This window comes from Quercus suber, unplaced genomic scaffold, assembly GCF_002906115.3.
Source record: "Quercus suber isolate HL8 unplaced genomic scaffold, Cork oak 2.0 scaffold_1032, whole genome shotgun sequence".
NCBI lineage: Eukaryota > Viridiplantae > Streptophyta > Magnoliopsida > Fagales > Fagaceae > Quercus > Quercus suber.
In genome coordinates this window covers 80,234-104,170 of record NW_027070443.1, presented here as the reverse complement: position 1 = coordinate 104,170, position 23,937 = coordinate 80,234, and the positions used below count along the sequence as shown (strand labels likewise).

Genomic DNA, 23,937 nt, shown 5'->3' with positions numbered 1-23,937 from the left:
CAATTCCTTCTCTTTGTGAGTAACCCTTAGCCACTAACCGTGCTTTGAATTTTTCACCTTCCTTTTCTGACAATGCTTCTTTCTTGCGGAATATCCACTTGCAACCAATAGCCTTCTTTCCCTTGGGCAATTTTACTAATTCCCAAGTCTTATTCTTTTGTAGTGACTCCATCTCTTCTGACATTGCTACAAGCCATTTATCATTGTCTTTACTATTTGTAGCCTCCTTGAAAGTGAATGGATCCCCACTGCTGGTTACGAGAGCAAAGCTAACCATATCTTCAAAACCATATCTCTGTGGTGCTTTGTGAACCTGCTTCTCTCTACCTTTAGCGATTGAATAAGGCTCTTCTTGTTGCTGCTGTGGATCAATCTCAGCATCACCCTTGTCTCTAGATGAACTATTCTCGTCAAACTCCACCTCAACAGTTAATTTCTCCTGTGGACTATCATCACATGTTTCTGCTTTATTCTGATTCAACATAAAGGCTTCATCAAATATAACATCTCTGCTGGTCACCGTTTTCTTTGAGATTGGATCCCAAAGCCTATAGCCTTTAACACCTTTTTCAAAACCAAGAAATACGCATTTTCTTGACTTCGAATCCAATTTAGAATGCTCTCCACTCTGCACATGCACATAAGTTGGACAACCAAAGATTTTTAGACTTGAATAATCAACTAGTCTACCTGACCAAACCTCTTCTGGAATCTTGAAATCTATGGCTGATGATGGAGATCTATTAATAATGAAGCTTGCTGTGTTAACTGTCTCTACCCAGAACACCTTAGGCAACCCTGCATTTAATCTCATGCATCTGGCTCTTTCTGCTAAGGTTCTGTTCATTCTCTCTGCAACCCCATTCTACTGTGGAGTTCCTTTAACTGTGAAGTGACGAGTAATGCCTTCTAATTCACAAAATTTTATGAATTCTTTATCTCTATACTCTAGTCCATTATCTGTTCTAAGATATTTTATTTTCCTGTCAGTCTGATTCTCAACCTGTGCTTTCTACTTTTTAAATATGCCAAACACATCAGACTTATGCTTCATAAAATAAATCCATACCTTTCTAGAGTAGTCATCAATGAAACTGATAAAATACTGAGCACCGCTATGAGAAGAAACTGATACCGGACCCCAAACATCTGAATGAATGTAGTCAAGAACACCCTTACTTGTATGAGAGCCTGTCTTGAAACTGACTCTATGCTGCTTCCCATACACACAATACTTGCAGAAGTCTAGCTTGCATGTCTTCACCCCTTTCAATAAATTTCTCTTGTGCAGCTCTAACATACCACGTTCACCAATATGGCCAAGTTGCATATGCCATAATTTTGTGTCGTTAGTGCTGGACTCTATCAGAGTGGTGACTGCAACTCTTCCTACAACTGTGTTCCCAATCAATCTGTAAAGCGTGCTTACTTTCTGTCCTTTCATCACCATCAAAGCACCTTTGGTAATCTTCATGATTCCACCCTTTGATGAGTATGAATAGCCCAAATCATCTAATACTCCTAAAGAAATTAAATTCTTTCTAAGATCTGGAACATGTCTGACATTACTAAGAACTCTCACAACTCCATCAAACATCTTGATCTTCACGGTACCAATCCCAATAACCAGGCATGTGGCATCATTACCCATTTGGACCATACCACTGTTGTAAGGCTTATACGTGTCAAACCAATCTTTCTTTGGAGTCATATGATAAGAGCATGCTGAATCTAAAACCCAAGATTCCAATAGAACGTTGTTACTTGATGAAATTGAAAGTAAATCTGCACCAGCTTCACTCTCATCTGATGTTTCTTCAGCAACACTAGCTGATTCTAGGGGCTTCTTTCCATTCTTCTTCTCCTGTAAATGCTCTTTCAATTCTTTACATTGATTCTTGTAGTTTCCTTTCTTGTGACAATAAAAGCACTCTACATCTTTCTTTGCACGTGATTTAGACTATGATCTGTTCCTGTTGGAGTTCCGTCCTCTTGACCTGGTTCTACCTCTATTGCTTGACTCAGACTTTACAATAAGTCCATCAGCCTGAGAACCATCACCATCTTGCTTCATCTTTATGTGTGACAAGAGAGCACTAGTCACCTCCTCGAGTACTATAGTCTCTTTGCCGTACATCAACGTAGTCACTAGATGATCAAAAGAAGTAGGAAGCGACGCTAACAAGAGTAATGCTTTATCTTCATCCTCATAATTCACCCCAAAACTTGACAGTTGGGTGTTCAACATATTAAATGTGTTGAGATGCTCCAACAGATCTGAACCCTCCTTCATATGCAAACTATACAGTTGCTTCTTCACGTACAACTTGTTCGTCAGATTCTTTCTCATATAAAGACCTTCTAGTTTTTCCCAAACCTCCTTTGCGGTCTTTGCTTCTAGGATGTTGTGAATGACCTCATCACCTAGGTTTAGACGAATAGCGCTAGCTGCTTTCTCATCCATCTCTACCCATTCTACATCCTTCATCGTTTCCGGTTTCTTCTCCTTCCCAAGCAAGGCCTTGTGAACTCCTTGTTGAATTAGGAGATCCTTCATCCGCCTTTGCCAAAGAGAAAAATTTCCCTTGCCACAAAACTTCTCTACATCATACTTTGTGCTTGACATCTTTACTGTGTTCAAAGGATTGAATCCTAACTTGGCTCTGATACCACTTGTTGTGCAGATAGCACCCCAGGACTCCAATCAATAACAGTAAATAAGCGGAAATTAAATAACAAGCACACACAAAAACACAAGAATTTACGTGGTTCGGCAAACTGCCTACCTCCACGGAGACGACGGAGAAATTTCACTATAAAAATAGGGAGATACAATAGTGCACAATAACACTCTCAAGAAACCCAAATCCCAATTACACCCTAGCACTCTCTCACAGAAACAATAAGAATAGAAGCTGGCTGCCTCTCTTTTCTCTATTTTTCTCTCATGCGGCTACTCACTAGGTTAATTGGAATTCTCTAATTACACGGCTGCTTCATCTCATAACCTAATATATATATATATATATATATATATTTATATATATGTCAAAGTCGGCTGTTACTAGAAGATGTATTCCTAGTTGAATTCGGTTAACTGTGACCGACTAGGTAGACTTGGGCTTGTGGCAATTCAAGCCACACATGGCCCACTTCAACAATTATGTTAAGACACTAATCGATTTTTGGTATAGATAGAGTTCATATTCCGAATCTTATTTGATGACATGAGATTTTACTGACTAAGTTAAATGGAACACACGTCAATAATAATAATAATTTATAATTTATAATTTATTATTATTATTATTATTATTATTATTCTAAGTTAGACTCGGTGCATTTGAAAATGGGGGATTCACTAAAAAGCAAATTGCTCATCTAGGTCCCTTTTCTTTTTGTTTTTAAATGATATGAAACTCTTAATTTTGGAAGATTTAGAAAATAAAATTCAACTTCAAAATAAAATCTAGTAATATTGAGATGTTCATGTTCTATAAAATTTTGAATCTTTAGAATTACATCTCTTTACTGCATTATTCTGTCTTTTAATAAAAATATAATGAATTGATAAAAGTGGTCATTATTTTGCAAAATAGCACTCAATTCATAGCCATTTTAAGAGAGATATTTAGTAATAATAATACCTATTCATTGAATAAATTGGGTCCAAAAATGACAATATAAATTACTTTTATTATGTTCTCGTTCTGTTATCACTCATATTAAAAATATTTTTATCAATTTGGTTATCAAACGGGATAAATTACCACTTCAAATCATTTTATCACATGTTAAGAAGGAAGAAATAAGACTAAAGAAAATGGTGTTGTCTTATTTTTTTTAATTTTTTTTAATTTTTTTTCAGCAAAAATAAAAGTGTCAGTTGAGCTATAAGACCTTTGACAAAATTCAACAAATTTTCTTCTATTTTGATCAAGCATGTTAAATTTTTTATCAATCAGATTAGTTTTAGATATGGGATATTTTGCTGAAAAGTTTTGGCGAAAAGGGCAAATACCCATTTTCTTCGAGTTTTCAATGGTTGCAACTTTCTGCTTCTCCATAGATTTATCCCTACCATTATGCTGTGGCCGGCTCATCTCTTTGAACAATGAAAAACAATTGTGGGTGACTTTCAAGTATGAAAGATAGCCTAACATTTACTAGTGGTGTGATCATCTAACTCATGACGACAGGGATTGCAATCTATGGATTGAGAGTGATGGTACCTTACGGGTTGATTAAAGGGAATTCAGACCAAGCCTTCATGCACTTCCTTTTGCAGCCTCAAGGAAGAGTGTTATAAATGTACCTGGTTATTACCCTGCACGGAAGAAGACAAGCCCTGGCAGTGGTGGGACTTTCCAAGCCACGGCAGAGAAAGACATAGACCAGCCACACCCTTCAGTGCGTACCACCGCAATGGAGTAGGACCCAAACATCATGGGCCGTTACACAATCCCTAATATCTCCCCATCAATGCGCAACGATGTTAATGAAGTAAATCCATCAGAGGAAACGACTCCTATATTTTCGAACCCACCAAATTCCGTGATTACTTTGGCTTTAAATTCTGCAAGCGAAATAAATGGAGTTATTCCATCTGAAAAATGGCTCCAATTATTTCGGATACAGCCAATCATGTGATTACTGAGGCTTCAATTCCCCAAGTGTGTTTGAATCGGCGCTAAAGGAAATTGATGAAGGTTTAATCATGAACGACAGCTCAGGGCCGGCCCATACAAATTCCAGTGAATCACGTGAGCACTTCAGTAAACCAGATTCAAGTTAACTTAATAAGTCACGTGCTGGTCATGCCCCTCCTAGGGTTTCCAATCCAAAGGAAACTTTGCGCGTTCTTCCATCCGGGACCCGTAGAAGCAGACCTGCCCCCGACAGCATCTCTGTTCCAGTAGATTCAGTAGATCACTCCGAGTTGCCTACTAAGCGTTTCCAAGCTTCTCAAGATGGTGATAGTGCATCTTTGGTGGAGGCTAATCATCAGCCCCGCCAGCAACAATGAGTTGCATAGTATGGAACTATTGTGGGCTTAGGAACCTACGTACAGGGGGAGAGCTTGTCGATACTGTACAGGCTAAAGATTCCTTTGTCATGTTTACGGCCGAGACAATGACAAATGAAGCAAGGCTAGAGATTTTACAAAGAAGTATTGATTTTGACCATCGATGGGTGGTTCCAAGAAAAGGCAGAGAAGGTGGATTGGTTCTCTATTGCAAGTCGTCAATAAATCTGACAATTATAGGATTAGATAAAAAATTCATTGATACTACTATTGATAAGGACTCAGAGAACGAATGGCGATTAACGGGGTTTTATGGAGAACCCAAGACAGCAAGAAGGATTGAAGTGTGGAATAAGCTATGGGATCTCAACTCATAGCCACATATTCCATGGTTGTGTTTCGGCGATTTTAATGAAATTATCCAATAAGATGAAAAATTCGGGGGTGCAATACGGCCTCATAATCAAATGCAGCTTTTCAAAGATGTTATAGATGAGTGTGGGTTTATGGATTTGGTTTGGGTTTTGTGGATTCAAAATATACCTGGAGTAGGAACTTCGAAATAGTAATTCAGTTTGGGAGAGAATTGAGGGGGAATGGGCAGACTAGCGGTGAGAGGGGCAACAATGTAGTAAGTTAGGCAACGTTTCAAAGTTTTAAGAAAAATAGCATCTCGAGTTTTAGAAACTTGAGATCCATATTAAAACTCGAGTCTCAAAGACTCGCTTTGTGAGTGTTTTGCTGGTGACTGTTTCCTTCTTCTCCCCCTCCTCCTCCTCCTCCTTCGTCTTCTTAATCTGAATCTGAACATTGAAGGGAGGGTGAGAAAGAGGAGAGGTGAGAGAGATTCTGACAAGGTAAGATAGGAGAGAGAGAAAATTTTAAAATAATCAAATAAAAAGCTACAATAACTGTGTATATTTACACGGTTATTGTAGCAATTTTGCATATGAACAATGTTACAGATAGACTGATATAGGTAGTTTTTGAGCAAAAATGTGTAAAACTCAACACTTTTCTATTTGGCACTTACTCATGCAAGTGCTCTAAGAGCATCAGTATTCAGCATGCTAAAACTCCAAATATGCTAAAATTTAGCATCAAACCTCATAAATCTTGCATTATTAGCACTTCCAATTCTAAAAACTTTTATCATTGCACTCCAGTACCATCCTACTTTTATGATGGTACTGTAGCAAGATGGTATTTAAAAAAAATATATATATATTTTATTGGGTTTTGGGTTATATTATTTTAATGTGTTGTATGGTAAAATAAAAGTTGGGATGTTAGGTGTATTATAAAATGGTATGGTATAATAGATAAAATAGCTTTTGAGATGATAAAATAAAATATTTTTTAGAAATCAAATGCTAATGCTCTAAGGCAACTGCCAACTAGTGTATTATTTGGAAAAATAAAATAAAAACACAAATAAAAAACTAGTGAATTCTTTAATTTTGTTTTCTTTGACCACAGATATAAGAAACCCAATATATTAGACACCACACATATATCCATCATGGATTGAGATTAGGTGCAATACCTAGTTGCAATGCCTATGGACACAAGGAGTTGGAGTTGCCACCTAGTTTTTGCAATGGTCTAGGAACCTTATATATAGAATCCCTTTAAGAAAGGACCGTTTGATCTTACTACCAGAGTATGGTTTAGAGTTTAGGTACGCTCTTGGGAAGGTGTTAGGCACCCAAGATTGCCTAAGCCTAAGGTTGGCCTCCCATCATTGTGTCTTATACCTTAACCTTATTAAAAACAATCTCAGCACTTGTATCCTAAACTCACACACACACTAGCATGCATCTAACATACAATCATGGCATCTTTATCCCTAAACAAGCATACTTATCTATCCACAAAGAAAAAGAGATCCAAACACACAAATATCCAAACCCTAGCATGCTATCATCCTATATATCATCCACCTAACATTCATCTAGCATCATATCACACATCCCATCTAAGGCAACAACATATCAAAGAATCACATTGGGGACATGCAGATTATGTTGTTTGACCAAACACATTCATGCTCATCATCAAACCATTTTATCAAATAGTATGCATGTGCATTTGAATGCATAACTTACCTCTACTTACCTTTCAACAACAACGGTACCTATAGCATTGATGCACGGACATTTGAATGAATGGAATGGCATCAAAGCAAGGAAACAAAACCCTAATCTAAGCATGTTAAGCATATAAGAGACACAAATATGTATAAACATGTGAAAAAGGCTTTAAAAGAAAAGAGACAAAACATGTGAAACAATCAACCCAAACAACAAGAGATCTAGATTAGTGTTTCTAGGCAAGCACTTGCGTACACAGCTTGAAGCTTGCATACGCACGATTTAACCTGCATACACATGCTCATGGCATGCGTGTGTGGGACTTACTCAAAACCCTAACCCAAAAACACGAAGTAGAAAACAGAGCACAAGCAAGAAAACCCTAATTCTAACAACCTAGCATGCTTAGAACATAAGCAAAACTATATACTAACCTAGGCAAACATGCATAAACATAAACCAAACCAAAAACAAGATTAAAACAAGAAAAGAAAGACAAAAAATAAAAAGAAAGCTAGAAAGAATACCTTAAAGCAAAAAGCTCCTAGGCTTGATTTTTGACAGTTGCCCTCAATCAAATTTATCACAATTCAATGAAATAACGATTAGCAACGTTAAACTAAAAGGATTGGGGCCAGAAAAGGTCCCAATCATATAAAAATAACTTGAGGGTGTTTTGTGAAAAAACTTCCTTTTGATTCGCTATTTTCTAGTGAATCTTAGGTTTTTCCCCATGGGATTTCAGTGTGTCTAAAAATGTATCATGTAAGGCTTTTTATAGTGGAAAAAAGGGGTTTGGAGTGGCTCCCAAACGATGTGAGATTCATTACAAACCTTAGCTATTATTGCAGAAAACTTGCCTTTCTTATGCTTCTGAAACTTTAGTTGCGTACACAAGAATGTGCCTGCGTACACAAGCTTTGGCCCACGTATGTAGGCTGCGGCCCACGTAAGCAGGCCGATGGCCACTTTGGTCATTTTATTTCCAAAAATAGATTTTCGCTCATTCAAAAGGTTATATTTTCCATATTTACACTCCTCAAGTCAATTTGATATCCAATTGGGCTTTAAACTGGCCTTGGGCCTAGATTTTGAGCATCATTGGGGAAGGGGGGCCCGAGTTCTAAGGAGCACAAAATGCGATGTCTACAATACCTAGTTACAATAACTAGTGTATTCTTTAATTTCGTCTTCTTTAACTGCAAAGATAAGTAACCCAATATATTAGACACCACACATATATCCATCATGAATTGCACTTGATTCAATTCCTATGAATGGTTGAGATTGATAGTTGCAAAAAGTAATTTTCAATCTCAACCATTGATTCAAAAAGGTTAAGAAAAAAATTAAGAAAAATAAAAAGTGAAAGTTAAAAAGGTGAAAAGTGAAAAAAAAAAAAATTGTGAAAGGAGATGGGTGAATTGCACCCGGTGCAATGCAATACCTTAGGTATTGCACTGGATCCTAATCCATCCATCATGAGGATGGAAGAAAAGGACTTATACGGCAAAAGACTTGTCCTTGTTAGATACTCATCACTTCCATCTTCCACCAGCTTGCTTTCAATAAAGCAACCCAAAGTCTATTTTGGAATCCTCCAACCAAGAGAGAAAAATCCTATGTTGACCTCAAAATAATAATAACATGTTACTTAGTACCATTTTCTAAAATACTTATAACTAGTCGCTAACCCGTACGATGCATGGGATAGTTAAACAAAAATTACAAATATTTATTAAATAAATAAATAATAATAACTGTAAAATCAATCAAATTGAGTATGACATTGCCTTAAATGTTTCTTCATAAATAGCAAACCCTGTTTAATAAGTTTAGAATTTTAAAACAATGATTGACAACATAATTACCTGATAGCCAAGATCCCCAAGTCCCAAAATTCGCTCACCATCCGTCATAACAATTGCTTAAATAGTCCTCTCAGGCCAGTTCTTTAACACCTCAAGAACCTTGCCCCTGCAAAATCCAAGCACTCCTTCATATTATGACTAAAGTAGCTCCAAGTTGCAAATAGTTACAGCAAAAACAGATATTCATACTTTTCTTTCAAACTTATGTAAAGACCTTGAGGGCGCTTGAAGATGCTCCCATATTTCTGGCAAGCCTCACCCACAGTTGGAGTATAGACAACTGGGAGAAATTCCTCAACATTATCAATTAGAAGTTTGTAGAACAGCCTTTCATTCCTCTCCTGTAAAAAATAAAACATAAAAATAAAAAAATAAAAAAATTTGTATTACACCTCTTTCAAAATTTCAATAGGACTTCATTCATCACATAATAATAAATTAAGTCCATTTGTCTTTCCACAAAATTCTAAGCACACAAACATGCATTCCAACAAAGCCTTATTAAAGAAAGGGGTTTAATTATACCAACAATAGAAAGACGAAGGAAATAAAGAAACAATAAAAACGTTAAGGCATTATAATTAAACAAACTATAGTCCTACAATGTCTCAACATCTCAAGATGATCCCAAACTTGAAAATACACAATCAGTCCAAATGTCATTATGCACAAGACAATCATTTTCAATACTATTCAAAATATTATCAGACAATTTGTCTGCACATGGTGATCATATGCGAACAATGTACAACAATCATCATCAAAACTAAATTCAATGATGGTGAAACTCCTAAGTCCTACTTGAAGCTCCATCGAGGCAATGTACTTTTGCAGCAGGACTTGATATTGTCGGATGTTCTGCATCAATTTCTTCTCTTGGGATTAGTAAAATACAAAAAAGGGTTAGCGAAAATTCAAACTATGAGGACAATGAATCAGATAAAACAATGCTATAAGCCAATATCACTAATACAACCTGAAGTTGTTGAGACAAAATTATTGGAGGCAGAAGACCGCACAAGTAATGAGCATCCCTCTCTTTCTCAATGAAAGTAAGTCCTTTATTGTACTGGGGATCCCTAAGCAGAGAATACCTACTGCACCACAACCATACACACCCCACAAAATTTAGTTCAGAATTCAGAAATTACATGTCAGAGATTATAGTATAGTTCTGAAAAGCGATAAAAACAGAGTCCCCTGTTATCTTAGAGTAGCATTTTTGGCTTCTGAACTTCATTTATATTTACATATATTAATTTATATGTTTTATCCATGTAAATTACTTTTTGGCATCAACCAAGTGGGCCTCAATTTCTGAACTGAACCTAGATCAGAATGCACCATAATCTTTAAGAAAATGACAGGAAACTTACATATAAATTTTTTTTTGAAGGTTAATAATGATTCCAATAGCATAAGATCAATAGGATGCAAAAGAAAAAAAAGAAGCGTAATAAACATGTGATAACAAAAACGAACCCTTCATTTTAAGTATTCAGGAACTTTCAGATTCTAAAAGGCCAAAAAACTACACTACAAATCATATAAAAAAAAAAAAAACTCTCCCCTTTTACAATCAAACATCCCTCTTCACCCATGTACCAGTCCCCTCCCCTCCCTTTTTCCCTTTCTGACTTTCTATTACTTTTATGTATGTTGCGAGAAGACCTACAGTTTCTTGTTTCTCAATCTTTTCTAATTGTCTTTGTTCATTATCTAATACATACAAATAAATGAAAGGACCAATTGTAACAAATAAATTTTTATGACCTCCTTTACTCAAAGAAAAAAAAAAAAAAACTCAATCTATAAAACACAAATAGTCATTCACAGTATACATACTGCATCTACATTAATAGGCATTGATCAAAAAAAGATCCATTGATTCAATGTGTATTAATAATTGATGAAAGTTTTTAAATAATAATAACTCATATAAATCAAAAGTCCTAAATTTCAAAAATTGTAAATAATAATATTGCTCCTGTAATCTAGATTCAGTGTGTACTAAATAACTCTTTCTATTTTATCTATAAAGCAACCATAATGTACATAACCATAGAAAACAATACTTAGTTCTCACACAACACAACAACAATAGCAAACACAACAAATAAGCAAAAAAAAAAAAAAAAAAAAAAAAAAAAAAAAANTATAAGGCACTCTTCTGACACTGGAGTTTCTATGGGAGTCATTCTTGTTAATGGAACGCGTATCTGAGCTGTATTTGCTACGACCGAGGAGTAATTGTTCCTCGGACCACCATTAACTCCCTATTCATGGGCCCATGCACTCGAAGCCCTCAAAAGCTATTCATCCATCCTCAAACAATACGAAGCCTCGGCTGAGGCCAAGGCCCAATATACGATTTTTGGGCCCTTATCCCTACAAGTGTATATATATAAACACACATAAAATATTGTATAAGTTTTATATAGAGTAAGTACACGTATAGACGTACATGATTTTTCAATTTTTATTTCTCTTTAAAACAAATTTCATAATAAAACAACATTATGTTATATTTGATTCGTTTTTTGACAATTCAATAATTAGAAGGGGGGGGGGGTTGGATTTGAACCCTTACATGACTCTGTTGGAAACACAAAAAGACGTCAACTAGTTGAAAAACATTCTTGGCAGCTATATTTGAATTTATTAATTATATTCTATTTCAATCTCAATTTACTCTTATGTATTCAAATGACATATTTAACTTAATATTTTATATTAATAAATTAATGATTATATATATATAATACCTATGGTTTTTTGAGATGATGAAGTCACATTAACATATGTAAAATTATATAGTTCCAAATGAACTTATATTTAGATGGATTACAATTTATGTTTAAACTATGCCCTGTACAACAATTAATTATAATTTAATAATTCCATAGTAAGGTTGAGAGGATTTGACCCATGGATGGTTTATCGGAAACACCAAGAGATTCCAATTATTATTTTTTTTTTGGAAGAATATGTCAATCAATTGACATAAAAGACTTTTGACAAGTTTTATAAAAAAAGATTCTTAAAATGGTTTGTTAACATATGCCTTAGGCATAGTTAGTAAAACTCTTATCTATATATAATTAATAGTTGAAACGTTTGACTTTTTGTTGATTGCGCCTCATTGCACCACGTGGCTACACAACTACGACACGTTTATAATAAAAAACATCTAAACATTAATGTCTCTTCGTTTGGGCAAATGTACGACACGTTTCCTTTTAAAAACACTGAACAAACAATTGTGAATCTTTAGTTTTGCCAGAGAGATATAACATACATATATCAATGATATTAGAGAGCATCCGTAAGACATAGAGAGAAATTTGATAAGATGCAGAGACAGTTGGAGAGACAGATCTAAGGAAGCCATCTTCACCATCAGACCGGTCTCCTCCATCTTCCGATTTAGTTGTCGGTATATTCCATTTGAAGTGTTTGTTCCAATCTCTAACTGTCGCTGTACAAGAACACTTCAAAACCACAGAAATCCCAATCAGATCTAAGATACCGCCTCTCATGGGATAATGAGACAAATCAAGTTTCAGAAACTAAGACGATTCATTGGAGAAAGGCTACAGTTATTTCTCCTAATGGGTTTTCGCTAGAATCATCTGGCTGTTGGGGAGACGATATGGTATGCTGAGTTTTGGTTTTTGATTTTGTCATTAATCTTGCTTTGTGTTGCTTTTATGTTTGTTTGAATTAAATCTTAGATGATAAGTATTGGAAGTGAAATTAAAATTAAAAAAAATTAAAAAAAAAAAAAAAAAAAAAAAAAAACTCTCTTCTCAGAACTCTCTAGATCCCATGCCTCCTTTTCTTAGCCTCTCCGTTTGAACACACCCATTTGCAATTTTCTTAGAAGATCGTACCGCCTCTCCACCAAATCAGTGTAGGCAAATTTTGTGGTAATTCCAATCAGCTTAGAATAGTTTTGTGTTAGAAATATTATTTTTATAATATTTATTGGCTATAACTCCAGTGTCAGAAGAGTGCCTTATAAACCCATGAAAAGGAAGAGAACCCAGAAATATCTAGGGAAAGGCTGATGCCTCCACATTAAATACACTGCAGCAACGTTTCTGGCCGCATTTATGTGGAAAAGACCTCTGAACAGTGTTTCCTTGACCACCGCAACTCATAGAAGGTTAGAAGGGGTGTCTGATGTGATATGTACTCAAGTAGCAACCCAAATAATCGACAAGTGTAGGGTAAGAATTGCCTAAGAGGGACTATATAGTAAGGGCAACCCTCCATGGGGTAGGAAAAAAGAAAGAGAGAGAAAGGAGGGACTATAACAACCAGAATTGTACTGGTAACTATTGCTACTAGAGTATATGAATATTGGCCTCCTTGGACAATACGTTCATCTAACCTCACGTGTATCATTCTTGCATGGTGGTCTTTCAAATCCATCCTAACCGTTATTAGATTCATTAGGGCCTAGTTCTTTGACCCACTCTCTACAAATTTATTGTATTGAGCTCATTAACCCATAATCCCATGCATATTGGGCTTAGGTTGTGAAACGTGACCCTACAATTGGCGCTGTCTGTGGGAACGAATCTCACAGATGGCGCCATTTAATGTGGAGGAACGAATCTCTCCCTTAGAAGGTATTGTTAGTGATCAGAAGAAGTTTTGTAACTTAATTAATACCTCTTGATGTTTTCCCTCCCCCTAGGTGAAAATGGCCAAATACCACCTTTTCATAAAATTTATAGCAAAAAAACATTGTTTTAGAAATAAATGGTGATCTACCACTTTTTCTACTACTTAAGTTCACCAAACTCGAGTACCCTATTTTATAGTTCCACTATGGCATGGCTAACATGGCATTTGGGATTTAAAAATGCCATTTCGTACTTGAGTTTCCTGGGCTCGAGTACTGTATAGTGTGGTACCCGAGTCCACTAAACTCGGGTATCAATCTATATTGGCCCCATTTGCTTCAGTGCAATCATGCAACTCAGCCAACACAAATTGAAACTTGAGCACATGAAACTCGAGCGCTGTGTTTTGTACCCAAGTCCATCAAACTCGGGTATCAATCTGTATTGGCCCCAATTGCTTCAGTGCAATCATGCAACGCGGCCAATACAGATTGATACTCGAGCACATGAAACTCGATTACTGTGTTCAGTACCCGAGTCCATTAAACTCGGGTATCAATCTGTATTGGCCCCAATTGCTTCAGTGCAATCATGCAACGCGGCCAGTACAGATTGATACTCGAGCACATGAAACTCAAGTACTATGTTTAGTACCTAAGTCCATTAAACTCGGGTATCAATCTGTATTAGCATTGCTGCAATGCCCAATATACTCGAGTACATTAAACTTATTGCATTCAGTACTCGAGCCCATTAAACTCGGGTATCAATCTGTATTGGTCGAGTGATTTTTCATGCCCATTGATACTCAAGTCCATTAAACTCGAGTACTGTGTTAGTAGTACCCGATTGCGTCAAACTTGAGTATCAATCTGTATGTGGCCCCAATTTCTGGAGTGTAAAATCATGCACCTAAAATCTTTACGTCCATTTGATTTTTACGTCCATTTGCATGAAGTTCTTGCTTATTGTTGTACTCTTAAAATCTTTACATCCATTTGATTTTGTAGTGAACAATTTTTTTTTTTTTTTTTTGATAAGTTGATTTTGGTGATTGAAGCCAGAACTTCATGCAAATGGACAAGAGTCAGAAGACACTGCCCAATCTCAGGACTTATAATGTGCTTGTCAGAGCATGGTGAAGAACAACATCACAGAGGCTTGGAATCTGGTATATAAGATGGTAGATTCTGGGACGCAACCTGATGCAGTTACATACAACACACAATAGCAACAGCTTATGCTCAAAATGGAGAGACAGATCAGGCCGAAGGGATGATTTTAGAGATGTAGAACAACAAAGTGCAGGCCAATGAGCGAACTTGTGGCATCATCATAAGTGGGTATTGTAAGGAAGGTAAATTAAAGGAGGCCTTGAGGTTTGTGCATAGGATGAAGGATCTTGGGGTGCGCCCTAACCTTGTCATTTTTAATTCATTGATCAAAGGATTTGTGGAAATTATGGACAGAGATGGGGTGGATGAGGTGAATTTGAACTATGATAGTCTGGCCTTCTGATTCTTATCTTTTTTTTTCCCACAAATTCCTCTCATTATTGCATGGCATATTGTTTTGATGTTTAGCCAAAACAGTATTAGCAGTTTAATATATTCACTATTAAGTCCTCCGATTACAATTATCAAAATCCACTTATAATGTGTTATAAGTGATCCTAAAGGGATTAGTAATGATCTCAGCAAACTTAAAAGTAAAAATCAATAATAAGCTTTACAACTCTAGCATCAAACCCACTATATATACAAGTCAAATTCTGATTGATGTAGTGACATAAATCTATACTATATATGAAAGTTCAAAACTTTTTTTTTGGACAAAAATCCTATGTTTTTTTAGTAAAGTACTAGTGCAACAGGTAATATGCCCCCACGCTTATCTTTTTTTCATTAGCAAGCATTCAAATTGATTATGCTGTGTTTTTTTAGGGGGGAATGGGGGTTGTGGCTGCCCATCTAACTAAATTCACTGGAAACTAAAGGCAATGGGTCCACTTGGCTAGAAGCTCATGCTCTCTCTCTCTCTCTCTCTCTCTCTCTCTCTCTCTCTCAATAAAAAAACAAAGAAAGAAAAGTCCCCATATATGTTTTTTTCTTTGGTTTTGGTTAGCCATCTAACTCAAATCATTAGAAACAGAATACAATGGCCCCAATGGTTTCTTTAATCAGTTGGTTTCATCTTCTCATCTTCTTCTTTTGCTTTATGAAGAAATTCACAATATTTAATATATATATATATATATATATTCCCAATTGGTTGATTTTCTTCCCTTTTCTTTAATCAGTTGGTTTCATCTTCTCATCTTCTTCTTTTGCTTTATGAAGAAATTCACAATATTTAATATATATATATATATATATATTCCCAATTGGTTGATTTTCTTCCCCCCACACCCCCCTGCCTTCATTATTTTATAATATTATATTATATTATATTATATTATGACATGCCTAAGGTTTTTTAATACTTACATGTGATCATATGGGTGGTATATGGAAAGGCTGTTTATAAAATCACCAACATCATAACTCATTCAGCACAACTTATATGGTACCCTTGAGAACTCAGAGGTGGTATTATTTGGGCATTTTCACTTAATCCCAGTGTTAATCTGTATAATTATTTTTTTCAAAACAGTTCTATTTGTTTTAGAACTTAACATCCCTCCAAGCCAAATAGAAAATTTTATGAACTTGTTAAACTGTGCAATACTGCTTTCCTAAGATGCATAGTTCATTGCAATTTGCAAGTTCTTGCTCTGTTGACTTGTTCTAAGTACATTAGTTTGCATGGTTAAGAGCATTTATTTTCTTCTCTATCTATTATCATTTTAATTGATTCTGTATTTGGTAGGGAAAGAAGTTAAGATTTGGTATGTTACATACTAAGATTCACCCCCATCCCCCAAAAAAAATAAAAGAGAGAAAATCTCCCCTGCTAGTAATAGTATAATGCATGGGAAGCAGTCATCAACCATGCTTTCCCATGCATTTTTGAAATTGGAAACCCCCACTTTCAACATGTAATCAATTGTTACAACCTCCAGGTCCTCTAGCTGGTATTCATCTTCAACACCATCATCCTCTGTCTCACCAGTGGTTGGATCAACCAAATAGTATCGCCAAATGCATAAGTTAATAAAACAACTATGATATGTTCATGATTGACATAAATTTTCCATATCCCATCCTTCATTTTGATCATAATAACTTAAAGAATCTATGCATGGAAACAACCACAGATACCGCACAAGTTGTTGTTTTAACCAAACAAAGTAGGATACGGAGACTAAAGATCTACAGCTATCAACAACCACTATAAAATAAGCTTATTGAGTCTGCACAAAGCAAAATTTATGAGATCGTTTTCTATGTTTTTGCCTACATGAAATTAGCACATAAAGCCCATAAATTCTACAAGGAAAAAAAATAAAACCAATATGACTAGATAATAAATATCAGACTTAATTTTAGAGGCATCAATAATATTTTTTAAAGCACCAAGAGAGGGTGAGAGAAGCCAAGCATCTTCATGAGTAATGGGAGTACTTATACCTCTTTAACAATGAATTTTAACATATTTGAAAATTTGCCCACAACTGGGACTCCCTCTGGCTTCTCAAACGCCATGAAGGTCTGTCCAAGTGTATCATATGGAAGAGATCTAATAGGCTTGGATAAAACTTCAGCGAATTCCTCTGCTTCTGAAGATAAAACGATGACAGTTGATATTAAAATAATGGACAGTTGATATTTTGAATGCTTAACTTAACTTAAAGTAGCATATACCATCAAGACTAGCCTACGTATTGTACAGCTACATAGTAGCTCTATCAAGAATTACCAGGAAATGTACTATTGCTATACAACTAATACACAGCAAAAGAAACACCTGCGCATTTCTGCATTACACCTACTGCATGTATGAATGAAAAGTAAATATGTGGCAGATTTAGCATATCTACCGCAACTTCAATGATGAATTGTGAAAGCAAAATAAAGAATTGAAGGGAGATTGTTAAGAGTCCATAAAGAAAATACCATAATCACTTATAAGCAACCTCACTCAAAAGCTTAGAACACTTTTTTTAACAATTAATGCATAAGTTTCTTTCCATACAAACAACAGTAAATTAAGATTTAAAAACCGATCATATCATAGCAATGTTTAGAACAAGTCAGAAGTCAGAACTTCTATGATCAGCATTAAAAAAATGGAAAAATTTTACATTTAAAAGGATGCCACGATTCAAACTTAGCGTACCTAGTCCACGAGACCACCACTCGTCGGTACCTCGTTCCGCTTAGGGCATGTTCTTCGGTTATGCCCCTCTTAGTCACACAACCCGCATTGCACCTTCCTCCCCCCCTCCTTCCATGGTGTGGTTCTCAGCCGTTTTCCGCCCTCGTCCATCTCATTCCTAATTTGTGTTGAGACAAGGCAATCTTTCTCTCAGATTAATTGGGGGTTAGGGAGGACCTTTCGAGTTTCTTTAGGATCCAGCCATGATAATCTATCTTTCAACGTAGGGAAAATGGGAGCATAGCTCTAGAGTAATGTGTCCACGCTATAGCATGGGTCAATGTACTGCTTTGCATCATGTTGATACCTAATGCAGACTGGGTCAATGTACTGCTTTGCATCATGTTGATACCTAATGCAGACTGCAATGACATGTGAACATGGTATCTTGTACAGTTTCCATTTCTGACATGTGTAAGTTCATTGCAGCAGATTAACTCCATGTGTGTGATCCCTACATCCAGCAGTCCCTGGATTATGCGGTGTATCTACTTGATATGATTGTTGTTATGCACTCAATCTCGTTACCCTGTGATACTCCACCTTCGCCGTATTTCTCATGAAGATATCCAAGGCATATTTAGGCCATTTTTTTCTCGAATTCAACTGCGCTATGCTCTTATTGCGATGATCATTGAAGTAAGCATTCAGTTTGAACCATGTGGATTTCACCATTGCCGTAATGGGTAGCCTATAAGCAACCTTTAGAACACCATTGAAGCAATTGAAGACGTTTGTAGTCATCGCCCTATAACGGTAACTCTTGTCAAAAGTTAGAGCCCATTTCTCTTTGGGCACATCCTTCAGATATTGTTGCGCATCCCGATTGACATTCTCAATTAAATCGGAGGTGGCATTGAACTTTCGCTCTTGGGTAGCACTTGCTGCTCTCCATACTAGATTCTTTAAAGTTTCATTGTTCTATCTAGTGTTGACGTTACTGCATAGATGATGAAGGCAGTAACGATGTTTAGTAATGGAAGGCTGTAAGGAGACGTCTCAATTAGTGTCTCTAAAGATAGCTTGTATCTTAGGGTGTCTGTCAGATATGACACACAGGTGTCTCCGGTCGGTAACATACGTTCTTATAAAAGCCAAGAACCAACCCTAAGTCTCTATGCTCTCCCTCTCGACAACGGCGAAGGCTAGTGGATAAATCTTATTATTAGCATCCATTGCCATTGCAATCATCAATTTCCCTTTATATTTTCCATAGAGGTGGGTTGCATCAATGCTAATCACAGGCCTACACTTCTTGAACCCAACAATACATGGACGAAACACCCAAAATACAGACTTGAATGTACAGGTTCCCCATAATTATCGTCCACTAGTAACTTATACTTTGTACCTAGACTTGCATCCTTAAGTCCTGCCAAAAAATGCGGCAACTCTGCATAAGACTCCTTAAAATCCCTGTATATAACTGCAATGGCCTTTTGTTTGGCATCCCATACTTTGTATGTGAACCATAATGATTATGTTAGAAATGAATACAAGTTAAATAATTATAGTTGAAGAAAACAAATCAAGACTTGTAAGGCTATAAGATGAAGATAATATTTCTTTCGCTTTATTCCTTTTTTTCTTTTTCTTTTTCAATTTCAATTTTCATAATATCAAGTATTCATGGGTTTTAGGAAAAAAATATCATGCTTATACTTCACAGAAGACTGATGTCTCTACAATATATTGAAAAAAGAATGCAAGTTAAAGAATACCTTGTAGTGAGATATTTCGTGTTTTAAGTCTGCCAAAGCAACGTGGCATAAGTTCTTTATCCTATACACAGGGTCTTCTCGTATATAGCGCTCAAGTACGTATGCTAGGAACATCTCCAATATACCAGCCAACATCTCTAGTATGTAAAACCGAGCATATTGCTGCACAAGCTCCTCACTGGCGTCAGCTAGGAGAGGGTTGCTAAACCGCTCCTCGAGCCATTTGGCTTTTACCCTCGGCCCTTCCATCAATGCAGTGTTCTTATTCCCACGAACATCTCTCGGTAACCTATGCCCTAGCAAGTCAGACCAAAGGTCGCCCCAATCGTCCATAGGGGTAAATCCCACCACCGGCAAGCCATCTACAGGTACCCCCATTATAACCCCCATGTCTTGTAACGTGATAGTCATCTCACCATAGGGCGAGTGGAATGAGTGCGTCTCTAACCGCCATCTCTCCACGAATGTCGTGATTAAGCTATGGTCAATGTCTATATTTGGGACCCGAAGTAGCCCATCTAACCCCACATCTATGATATAAGCGGCGATTCGTGGATCTAACCCACCTTCAAGCAGACCTTTCTCTCAGTGACGACAAGTCAGTACATCTAGCACTTCCTACAAACAGAGCAGCTTAGTATTAATAATAGCATTCACTAAGCACATAATAATTACACTTTAAACTTAGATGCCAAAAATCTTTCTACTACATATATTGACTATGATTTTGGACAAGTGCATACCTCGCCTGCCAAAGTTGCATCCCAAAGCAAACTTGAACGATGCACATCTTGCCTCATCAAGACATCCCGTATAGAGGGTCCCGCTTGATATGGGTCCATATCTGGCATAAATTAAAGGTGATTAATGGCCCATTAGGTCAAATGCAAAGCATAAACATTCTAATTCTCTTTTTAAGGAGCATGACACATGAGGAAAATTCACATAATTGAGTTCCTACTTTTTCTTTCTTTTTCATTAATACATTTCTTTTATAAGCTTGAATTTCATTCAAGAGAGAGGGGCTATATACCTTACAAGCATTCAATGAACTACTAGACGAAGAAAAAAGTGTTATTTGTTATATAGTTTATTGGCAAATTTAAAAGAAAGAGAATTGCAGTAGGGTAAAGTGAAGGCATTTGTTTTGGATGTGTTTATGCCTAGTAGGTAAACAGAGTCATGGCATTACCGACATATACCCACTAATAAAACAACAACATCAAACAAAAAGGAAAGAAAAGAAGCCAATTCATAAACCTAAAAGAATATATATCTGTGGTGATTGGAGCATATACACTTGAATCAAAATTAACATAATGAGTATTAAATTGTCAGAAAAGCTAACAAATAAAACATTGCATGGAGTAAAAGGACTCATTTCAATAAAAGCATAAAACTCTCACATGACAAAGAGCTTCAAGCTGAGTTCTAGATTCTGAAACATAACACAAAAAACATTTTAAAATACTATATAAAATTTTGATAAGTAAAATGCCAAATTAATATTCACCAATCACATTCGTTATATAATTATCTATTATGCTATAACTAATGCCTCAAATAGATAAGTTTCAAGCTTAATCAAGAATAAATCACCAAAGGATGCATTGGTGCACAAAAATCTAAAAATGAATAAAAACTTATTGGATTGGAAGCATGAAACTCCAAATGAAGTGCAAGAAGACAAAAATATCCTACTATATTTTCTTTTCTCAAGTAATTAATCCCTCAAAACCAGCAATGCCAATGTAAGCAGAGCTAATCTCCCCTAATCAATCCCAATTCGTAATATATATAAGAGATATTCAAAGCAATCAAGTTCAACAAGTCTACCACACAACTACCAATTTAACAAATAAAGAAACAAAATTGAACACCCCCTTCACAACCCCACCACCACCATTAAAACTAGCCCTACCAGTTTAGTTCAACAAGGATCACATCAACCACAAGAACAACTAAACTCACTTTAGCATCAATAAAGTTTAGAATTTTTAATGTTAGTGGATGTATCAATCACTATGTATTCTATACAATTTATTTTCAAAAAAACAATATTAGGAGAGAGAGAAAGAGAGAGAGTTTCACTGATGAATTTCAAAACAATGTGTAATTCTTATCTGATATAGAAGGAAAAAAAAATGGGGAGTTGTAAATTTTTTTTTTTTTTTTTTGAGAATTGCTTTTAAGAAACAAACAAATATGAATTTCAAAACAATGTGTAATTCTTATCTGATATAGAAGGAAAAAAAAATGGGGAGTTGTAAATTTTTTTTTTTTTTTTTTGGAGAATTGCTTTTAAGAAACAAACAAAGTTTCTATGATAGCCTCAGATTAGCATTTTAGGACATTTTTCATTGCAATAAACAAAACTTATTATAGTAATTTCTACATGGTGAGCAAATAATATGTTGTTGTTGCGCATGCCATAATGTTTGTTATCATCAGCAATAACGTACACAAACTTATTAGCATGATTCAGCAATAGCCCAATTACATTTTCCACCCAAAAATAAAATAAAAGGCAAAATCAAAATAAAATTCAACTATCCCAAAAAATATAAAATCAAAACAGATAATTTAAACTCCAAGCAACCATATCAATTCCAGCTCTATTTGTAGGAAAAGTACTTTTGAGTCTTACATTTATCTTTCTTCCAAATTTGAAATAACCCAAATATATTAAGCTAAGATATATAAGAATCTTGTTTCTTAGGCCCCAAAATAATTAAAAAAAAGAAAAAATGGAAAGTACTTTTGAGTCTTACTTTTTTGCACTATAGAAACACAATATCAGCTTTGTGTTTTTATTTTTAATTTTTTTTTAATTTTTTTTTCAATATTTCTAATTTTGAATCCAGTAAAATTTCAAATGAAAGATGTAACCCTAAAACTAAAAAACTAACCTTAGTGTGAGACAGTGAGAGAGCTGAGTGAGAGGTCGCCGATGAGAGTCTTCTGCCACCAATGGAGTAAGGGCTTGGGGTTTGTATGTTTGGGTGTGAAGGAGAGTGAGAGTGTGTTCACAGTAAGAGCTGAGTGAGAGGTCACTGACGAGAGTCTTTTGCCGCCGACGGGTTTTTTGCCGCTAATGGTGTGAGGGTTTGGGGTTTGTATGTTTAGGTGCAAAGGAGAGTGAGAGTGTGTTCTAAGAAGTGAGAGTGAGAAGTGAAAGTGACAAATAAAGTTCAATCTTGGGTGTTTTAGTACCGTGTAACACGAACCATACTCGAGTTATATAAACTCGGGTACCACTATATAGTACTCAAGCCCAGGAAACTCGAGTATGTAGCAGCATTTTTAAATCCCCAAATGCCATATCAGCCATGCCACGGTGGAATTAGAAAATATGGTACTCGAGTTTAGTGAACTCGAGTACTAGAAAAAGTGGTAGATCATCAATTATTTCCGAAATAGTGTTTTTTTGCTATAAAATTCATAAAAGGGTGGTATTTGGTCATTTTCTCCTTATCAACTTGATCCATGCCCGCAGCCAAGCATTCTCAATTTCTTAGTGATCTAAGTTCTAACATTGATTCAAGCCATTTCTAGTCTTCATTGTTGTAATGGCATAGCAATAAAATAAAAATGATGGGACCACGAAGACTTGTCCTACTCGATGTTGTCCCAAGCCTTTGGCTACAGAAACTCCAACTTTTTTCGAATTCAATGGACTTCGTGCATAATTTTAATAACAGAGGAGAATTAATAAGGCAAAACTACACTATTAGTGTTTGAAGTTTATCTTGTGTGCGCAATTGGTCCCTCAAGTTTCAAGTGAGCACGATTGGTCTCTCAAATTTTCAAAATGAGCAGTATTAACTTCCGTTATTAGTATTGCTTACGTGGTTAACGGAATAATGACTTAGCATTTTTTAAATGATGTGACATTTCTTTTTATTAAAAAATTACAAATTAAACTTTTAAAGCTTTATGCATAATTTTAATCACAGAGGAGAATTAATATGGCAAAACTACACTATTAAGCCTTGAAGTTTATCTTGTGTGCACAATTGGTCCCTCGAGTTTCAAGTGAACACAATTGGTCCCTCAAATTTTCAAAATGAGCCGTATAAGTCCTTTGGTTAATTTCCGTTATTGGTATTACTTACATAGCTAATAGAATAATGACTTGGTATTTTTTAAATGATGTGGCATTTCTTTATATTAAAAAATTACAGATTAAACTTTTAAAGTTTGATGCATAATTTTACCACAGAGGAGAATTAATAAACCCTAGGATAGAAAGTTGTTGGAAAAATTCTTAGATAG

The 23,937-nt window shown here is 35.7% G+C and overlaps 1 long non-coding RNA gene across 3 annotated transcripts; it reads right to left on the bottom strand.

The window, feature by feature from the left end:
• Nucleotides 1-5,642: 5,642 nt before the first annotated feature.
• On the bottom strand, nucleotides 5,643-10,232 carry LOC136065578 (uncharacterized). Of its 3 annotated transcripts, none has more exons than XR_010627199.1 (4): nucleotides 9,792-10,231; nucleotides 9,180-9,331; nucleotides 8,991-9,096; nucleotides 5,643-8,318 (listed from the first exon to the last, which is right to left on the bottom strand). It is a non-coding gene; the product is annotated as an uncharacterized LOC136065578 (long non-coding RNA). The 3 variants fall into 3 exon arrangements; XR_010627198.1 differs by lacking the exon at nucleotides 5,643-8,318 and having other exon boundaries at nucleotides 8,845-9,096; nucleotides 9,792-9,865; nucleotides 9,967-10,232; XR_010627197.1 differs by lacking the exon at nucleotides 5,643-8,318 and having other exon boundaries at nucleotides 8,845-9,096; nucleotides 9,792-10,230.
• Between the last annotated feature and the right edge of the window lie 13,705 nt (nucleotides 10,233-23,937).